The 8,888-nt window shown below is 38.2% G+C and overlaps 1 long non-coding RNA gene across 1 annotated transcript; it reads left to right on the top strand.

The window, feature by feature from the left end:
* Window positions 1–6,136: 6,136 nt before the first annotated feature.
* Window positions 6,137–8,102, top strand: LOC149480053 (uncharacterized). Its single transcript, XR_016317133.1, has 3 exons — window positions 6,137–6,250; window positions 6,392–6,572; window positions 8,005–8,102. It is a non-coding gene; the product is annotated as an uncharacterized LOC149480053 (long non-coding RNA).
* Window positions 8,103–8,888: the final 786 nt, after the last annotated feature.

Here is an 8,888-nt window from a genome sequence, read left to right as displayed (position 1 = left end):
TCAGGGGGGTAACCGGCATCTCTTATAGCAAGCTTATTATAACATTACTATGTCTTTTCGTACCGTGACACCCTTAACGCAAGCTTGTTGCAGCGTTAAACTGATTTTGTTTTTCTAGCAATTTTGATGACGCCACTCGTAATAGTTCACTCAATTATTGGGACCGGTGCGAACTGCGATCTATTTGACAATTTGACAGTTATCAGATAATAATAGAACTTTACATCGGCTTGTTCGAAGAAAAGGCTTCAAACCTTTTGATTTAAGAAGAATCGTGTACCTAAATAGTAAACAAGTGCGTAATCATCACGAGTCCCTATGAGATATGGGGGCATCATATGAACAATTTGAAAATACAATATAACCTACAGATTTATCTGTGTAAGTACCATACCCAATGCAAATCTATTTAAAAATACGTCTGTTTATGTACACATTCTCCACTTGTTATTTCTCTGTATAATAAAATGCAACTCTACAGTTTATTCCCTAAACATAAATTTTATCTAATACTTTATGTAAATCTATAAAAGATTGTTTATTATTTCTTCATGATTCAATATATTTCATCATGTTATTATTTACCTAGGTATATAGAATATAAGACTATAAAAGTAAATCTACACTCAAATACACTACCCATATTATACTTATGTAATCTGTTGTTAAGGATCTCATTTAATTTTGAGAAATAAAACCATTATTTATTTCCAGATTCTACAATCAATTCCGAGCACTAGGAATAAGATTACCCAGAGTAACCACATGGAAGCATTGGCCATTGATAGTATTCAAGAAGCCATAGTGCCAGCGCAACATGAATATATTTTTTTCAATAGGAAGCAATATCATCCTTTAAATGTTTAAGTGCAATAAAAAACATTTATAAATCCAAAATCTTTATTTAGTCCTTTTTATTTATTTATTGACAAATCATTTGCTCCTTTACTTCTCTTGATATCATTTATATAAAAAAAAGTGATAAAACATGGAAGTATTCGAAATTAGATTCAATTCTATTTAGCTTAAATATTTATTAAAAACAATTAGGTAGATATATATAACTCAAATCCAAATTTGTAAGTAAATAGCATATTAAAAACACCCTTGATTAAAAAAAAATAAGTTTTATTTATAGTAGTTACCAGCCTTTAAAACTTAAAATGCAATAAACAAAAACTTTATATTTACATCACAATGAATAATTCCTACACTAATAGATTAATGGTATTTATATTTTTATTTTAAATTTAAATCAATTATTGTATTTGCACAATAAAGAGTAGATAAATAATTTAAAAACTTGCAGCACTTATGTATACTTTTAATTTCATTTTTATTAAACTTAAATGAAAACAAGTTTTAAAGTGGGAGTCGAGCAAGCTTCTGCATAAATTGGGCCACGCTCGCACCGGGGAAGTTACCACACCCTCACAGAATATCGGCGTTATAGTGACAGTTTACTGTCGCGTTTCGTACGGTGAGTGAGGGGTCCGGAGGCCCATTTCCCTTCCTATTCCCTTCCCATCCTCTCCTTTCATTTTCCTTAATCCCTTCCCATACCCGTCCTTTCACCCAATCCTTTCCTAATCCTTTTTCCCTCAAATTATCCGAACTTAATATTATAATAAAAATGCAAGCGGCTTTATTAGGTTGTTTACCCCAGGAGGGTACCGGCACAAACTGTGCAGGAGAATCCCTCCCACAGCGTCTGCGCTGTGGCAGCCCGTCGTACTCTGGGGCGGGCATAAATCCGCACTCTCTTACATCAAGGGGTAAGAACATTAGACGCAAAACATCATTATACACGCTGTCCGTGGATTTTTGCAATATCCGAGGTCTTCACAGCAACTTAAATGTTGTTCATCACCACCTTGAAACAGCTAAGCCGGCATTATTCTTTCTAACAGAAACTCAGATTTCCTCTCCTCCAGACACGGCTTATCTTACATATCCAAGCTACAAACTCGAACATGCTTTCGTTCCACGCGCTGGTGTCTGTGTGTATGTTAGGAACGACATTTGCTGCCGACGTGTCTGTACACACGAAGCTAAGGGTCTGTCCATTATCTGGCTGCATACTGAATTTAGGGATCATCCCCGTATATATGCTTGCCTTTACAGATCCCACAGCGGAAATATCGCCACTGAACAACTCTTTGAACATGTCCAGAGGATGTCCGATAGGCTATTGCAGCAATTTCCATCTTGTGAACTAATTGTGCTGGGTGATTTTAATGCTCACCACTCAGACTGGCTTGGATCTCGGGTAACCGATCACGCAGGTAGGACAGCATATAACTTCGCATTGTCATATGGTCTCACACAACTGGTCTCCGCACCCACACGTATACCTGACATTGACGAACACAGCCCCTCTTTACTGGACTTGCTGCTGACCACTCACCCTGGAAACTATCAGGTATCCGTTGGTGCACCATTCGGATCGTCCGACCATTGCTTGATCCGCAGTGAAGTTCCCGTCAGCCTCGTCCATCGGCAAGAACAGGCAGCCTGCCGCCGAGTTTGGCATTTTAAATCAGCCGACTGGGATGGGATGCGTGCATTCTTCGCGTCTTACCCATGGGGCCGAGTTTGTTTTTCGACGGATGATCCGAACGTCTGCGCCAATTCTGTTGCCGATGTGGTTCTGCAGGGTATGGAACTCTTCATTCCATCCTCTGTAGTTCCCGTTGGTGGCAAAACTAAGCCCTGGTTTAACCGCTCCTGCATGAAAGCATCCCATCGCAAACAGGAACAATTCCAAGCTTGGGCTCAGGCGCAGTCGGTATCTGATCCTAGCACTGCAACTTTAAAAAAACAGTACAACTCCGCTTCCCGGGCTTACAAAAAGGAGATAGCCATGGCGAAGGCTGGTTATATTAATAGGCTTGGGCAGAAACTTGCTAAACTTCCATCAGGAACCCGGGCTTTTTGGTCGCTGGCTAAGGCTATCCAAAATAACTTTAGTCGGTCTTCTTATCCACCCATGCGCAGAAAAGATGACACTCTGGCTCACTCTGCAAAAGACAAGGCTGACCTCTTGGGCTCGATTTTCGCAGCGAACTCTAATCTGGATGACAAAGGCTTCTCACCCCCCTCCATCCCAAGGTGTAACTCTTCGATGTCGGAAATCCGATTTACGCAAAAAGCTGTACGAAAAGCACTCCTCTCCTTGGACACCTCTAAATCGAGTGGGCTTGATGGCATTTCCCCTTCTGTGCTGAAAACTTGCGCACCGGAACTTACACCGATTCTGACACGCCTGTTTCGGCTCTCGTATTCAAAGCGTATCTTTCCGAACTCTTGGAAGATTGCCTTGGTGCACCCGATCCCAAAAAAAGGCGATCGCACAGATCCGGGAAACTATAGACCTATCGCCATAACCTCTATACTCTCCAAAATAATGGAAGGAATTATAAACTGCCAGCTCCTGGGTTATTTAGAGGAAAAACAGTTATTAAACGGTCGCCAATATGGCTTTCGACACGGTCGTTCTGCTGGAGACCTCCTCATCTACTTAACCCACAAATGGGCGGAAGCAGTCGAGAGCAAGGGGGAGGCGTTAGCTATAAGTTTGGACATTGCCAAGGCCTTCGATCGGGTCTGGCACAAGGCACTTATCTCAAAACTTCCATCCTACGGACTACCTGGGGGACTGTGCGAATGGGTCGCTAGCTTTCTCGCTGGCAGGAGCATCCAGGTCGTTGTAGACGGTTCATGCTCCTCAATTCTGCCGATAAATGCTGGTGTACCCCAAGGCTGCGTGCTATCACCTACGCTGTTCCTCCTGCACATCAATGATATGTTGCATACCAGCAACATACATTGCTATGCGGATGACAGCACGGTAGATGCGAGTTACTCCGGCCTTGCAAAATCCCTCAAGGAAACTATAGATGAGAGTCGAATGAGCCTTGTGTCTTCTATTGAGACTTCCCTGGAACAGGTCTCGGAATGGGGTAGACTTAACCTCGTGAAGTTCAACCCCAAGAAAACACAAGTCTGCGCGTTTTCGGCAAAAAAGTCTCCCTTTAGCACTGCACCTCGCTTTCAGGGCACTACCCTCAGTATTTCGCCCTACATCGGTATCCTTGGCGTTGATATTTCGAGTGACGTCCAATTTCGTGGTCATTTGGAAGAAAAAGCAAAACTGGCCTCTAAAAAGTTGGGTGTGCTCAATAGATCGAGGGAGTACTTCGAGCCAAATCACCTGCTGTTGCTATATAAAGCGCAGGTGCGACCCCACTTGGAGTACTGCTCTCATCTATGGGCTGGCGCCCCAAACTGCCATCTTCTTCCACTTGACCGCATTCAACGTCGAGCAACTCGAATTATCAACGACCACAGGCTAACCGAAAGGCTCGACCCTCTCTCCTTAAGAAGGGACTTAGGGAGTCTTGCCATATTTTACCGAATGTACCACGGGGAGTGCGCCGAGGAACTTTTTGACCTTATTCCGGCAGCTCAATTCCACCATCGCACATCCCGCCACAAAAACCTATTCCATCCTCACCACCTCGATGGTTGGCGCAGCACAACAGTTCGTTTCAACCGTAGCTTTCTTCCACGGACATGTAAGCTTTGGAACAATCTACCATCAGCTGTGTTCCCGAGGAACTATGACTTGGGGACTTTTAAGAAAAGAACATATCAGTTTCTCAAAGGCCGAAAGCAAGCCGCCTCTTAAATCACGGACAGCTCCTCCCATCTCTTTGTTCCGTTTTTATCCCATCCCATTCCCCTCTTTGGTAGGCAACACTCACAACCCACGTTGTGGACGTCTATGGGCGACGCACTTCGCTATTAACATCAGGCATTGCGTCTGCTCGTTTGCCCTCCAATAATATAAAAAAAAAAAAAAAAAAAAAAAAAAAAAAAAAAAACAATGTAGGTACTATATTAAGGTACAATTAAATTTTTACATTTTCAGATGTATGATACAAATATGAATATTTTAAGTGTAGACATGGTGGCGCCTCCCCCAACTTGAAGTTCTCACTACCACATGATCATCTCCCAAGCCGGTACTTCCTTGTTCAATGTTTGGGCAAGCCGGCAATCAACACAACTGTGAAAGATAAATTGGACTTAAACTGATTCTTTGTTGCTTTAAAATTTAATAAGTACATTTAATATGTTTACTTTTATTATTAAAGGGCTTGTCATGGTGTATGTAAACGTCTAAAAAGAAGTTTTTTAAACAATATCGGTATGGTTTGTTAAATACCTTATTTGTTAATAATTTTTCAAGTATTTCAACGTTTTAGTTGTTTATCTTGCAATTCTTAATATTGTATTAAAAAAAACTTAAATGTGTAGGTACAATGCCTTAGAAAACTTTTAATATAAGTAGCTTCTAACCAAACATAGATAAGTAGGTTTGCTTATAAATTAATATAAATATTTACTTTTGACCAGCTGCTCTAGTTTTTGTGAACTCCCAAATCATTTGCACTTATACTTTCAGAGAATTCTATCAACTTCGTCTCAGCATAACTTTTAACTCGTTGGGAGTTATTTATATACCTTTGTCTTTGTAACTTCAGGGTCAAGGAGCTTCGCGCACTCTGCACAATGTTCTGCTGCAAGTTAAATAAAAATTACTTCAATTAACAATAATCAAAACAGACGAAATCATGCAAAAACCAATACTTTATTCGTAAAAATATATCTGTGTTATCATAAATCGTCCAATGTTTTAGATATATTAATTATTACTCGTATATTATCTTACCTTGCTATTTCAATTGCTCTTTCATGCCTCTTTCATGCATTCTTTAATGCATATTACTTATCTTTCGCAATTTTTCAATTTGATTTATCCAAATTTTAGATAATAATACGAGGACAGTGATTATGACATTTGGATTTTTGACGTTTAATTTTCAATCACCGCCATTTTTATAATAACAACCTTGTTTTGTTGAGTTCACAAAATAATCTTACTTTATTTTGGTACCGGGAGCCTTTTCAACATGATTACTATACGATTGCCTACAATGTCCAAAGAGCGAATGAATTCCGATTCCGAAGTTTTGTCTATTTTTTTAAGATTAATGGCTTGGCTACGAGGCTTTTAGGCCAAGTCGTAATGATTTGTGTCGAACATTAAACGTCAAAAATCAAAATGTCATGTCACTGTCCTAATAATTCATATTACTAAAATTTCAGATAAACAAACTTAAATATGTGAATCTCATCTCTGGATAAATGAGAAAGTGCGAAAAAGCAATATTGAAATAGCAAGGTAAGATAAAGTACGAGTAAGGACGATTTATGATAACAGACTACAGAGATATATTTTTACGAATAAAGTTTTGGTTTTTGCATGATTTCGTCTGTTTTGATTATTGTTACTTAATTGAAGTAATTTTTATCTAACTTACAGCAGAACATTGTGCAGAGTGCGCGAAGCTCCCTGACCCCGAAATTACAAAGACAAAGATAGGAACATGAATAACTCCCAACGAGGTAAAAGTTATGATGAGACGAAGTTGATAGAATTCTCTGCTGAAAGTTTAAGTGCAAATGATTTGGGAGTTCACAAAAACTAGAGCAGCTGGTCAAAAGTAAATATTTATATTAATTTATAAGCAAACCTATCTATGTTTGGTTAGAAGCTACTTATATTAACAGTTTTGTAAGGAATTACCTGTGGGAATTACACACCTACACATTTAACTTTTTTTTAATACGATATTAGGGGTTTCTTTAGAGAACTGCCGCACGTATTATAGGTTTTTTGTGGGGGGGGGATGGGGGGGAGGAGTGGGGGACCCTCCCACCAAAAGGGGAAAGTTAGGAAACCAATAGTTTTGGAGAAAAATCAATTTTCCTATTCTAACCTCAAAATGTATGGAATTGGTGTAACAAAAATTTTACGATACATAAATAAAATACAAACAAGTTGTGAAGACATACGTAGTTTTTTTTATTTGAGTGGGAATCGCCCTAAAGTCGCTTCTGGCACTCGCCGGCCGCTGCCGCGGCACGCTCGCTTCGCTCGCTCGGCTCGTGCGGCAGTTCAAATGTTAACCTAATACGCTCGTCGCTTCGCTCCTCGCTACCTATTTGAATACTAAAAGTAAAAGTTTAATAGTTTTTTAACCTATGTAGATTTTTTTTAAGCTATTGCATAGCTTCTATCGCGGGCCTTGAGCGCGGGGACCGAATCCAGAAATTGCGTAACGAAAAACATCACGCTCCCCACTCCGACGGGCACGGAGGTGTGGCTTGAAGGCATGCTATGCAATAGCTTTGCCCCGGCAGTCCCCGAGTGCCACACGTCTTTTTTGTTTGAGTTGAAATCGCCCTAAAGTCGCTTCTGGCACTCGCCGGCCGCTGCCGCGGCACGCTCGCTGCGCTCGCTCGGCTCATGCGGCAGTTCAAGAGTTAACCTAACACGCTCGTCGCTTCGCTCCTCGCTACCTATTTGGATATTAAAAATAAAAGTATAACAGTTTTTTAACCTACCTACGTAGATTTTTTTTTTGTTTGAGTAAGAATCGCCCTAAAGTCGCTTTTGGCACTCGCCGGCCGCAGCGTAAAGTCACAGTACAGTGAAATGGAACGTCTTGGTCCGCTTTTTTTGCACAACAAAACGGATAAATGCACTTTTTTCGCACAAAAAATTATTATCTTTAAAAATTAATAACTAAAAAACTACAAGTTTCCTAACGATAATATTTTGGAATTACAATCTTACATTACCTAGCTAACTAAAAATATAAATATTTCCAACAAATTTGTGCGGCAGTTAACTAAAGCCAACCCCGATATTAAGAATTGCAAGATAAACAACTAAAATGTTAAAATACTTGAAAAATGATTAACAAATAAAGTATTTATTATTTAACAAACTATACCGACATTGTTTAAAAAAACATCTTAAATTACATACACCATGACAAGCCCTTTAATAATAAAAGTAAACATATTAAATGTACTTATTAAATGTTAAAGCAACAAAGAATCAGTTTAAATCCAATTTATCTTTCACAGTTGTGTTGATTGCCGGCTTGCCCAAACATTGAACAAGGAAGTACCGGCTTGGGAGATGATCATGTGGTAGTGAGAACTTCAAGTTGGGGGAGGCGCCACCATGTCTACACTTAAAATATTCAAAGAAAATGTAAAAATTTAATTGTACCTTAATATAGTACCTACATTGTTTTCATTTTAACTTTTAAGTTTAATAAAAATGAAATTAAAAGTATACATAAGTACTGCAAGTTTTTGAATTATTTATCTACTCTATATTATGCAAATACAATAATTGATTTAAATTTAAAATAAAAATATAAATACCATTAATCTATTAGTGTAGGAATTATTCATTGTGATGTAAATATAAAGTTTTTGTTTATTGCATTTTAAGTTTTAAAGGCTGGTATTATAAATAAGACTTTATTTTTTTAATCAAGGGTCTTTTTAATATGCTATTTACTTACAAATTTGGATTTGAGTAATATACCTAATTATTAATATTTAATCAAAATAGAATTGAATCTATTTTCAAATAATTCCATGTTTTATTACATTTTTTTATATTTAAATGTTATCAAGAGAAGTAAAGGAGCAAATGTTTTGTCAATGAATAAATAAAAAGGACTAAATAAAGATTTTGGATTTATAAAATATGTTTTTAATTGCACTAATACATTTAAAGCATGATATTGCTTCCTATTGAAAAAAATATATTCATATGTTGCGCTGGCACTTTATAGCTTCTTGAATACTATCAATGCTTCCATGTGGTTACGCTGGGTAATCGTATTCCTAGTGCTCGGAATTGATTGTAGAATCTGGAAATAAATAATGGTATTATTTCTCAAAATTAAATGAGATCCCTAACATAAGTATAATATGGGTAGTGCATTTGAGTG

Source organism: Colias philodice, chromosome 19, assembly GCF_061535455.1.
Source record: "Colias philodice isolate Cphi_HAF_F1 chromosome 19, ilColPhil1 Martin Lab GWU primary, whole genome shotgun sequence".
In the NCBI taxonomy this organism is placed as follows: domain Eukaryota; kingdom Metazoa; phylum Arthropoda; class Insecta; order Lepidoptera; family Pieridae; genus Colias; species Colias philodice.
The sequence above is the reverse complement of the archived record's forward strand: the minus strand, read 5'-3'. Positions and strand labels throughout refer to the sequence as shown.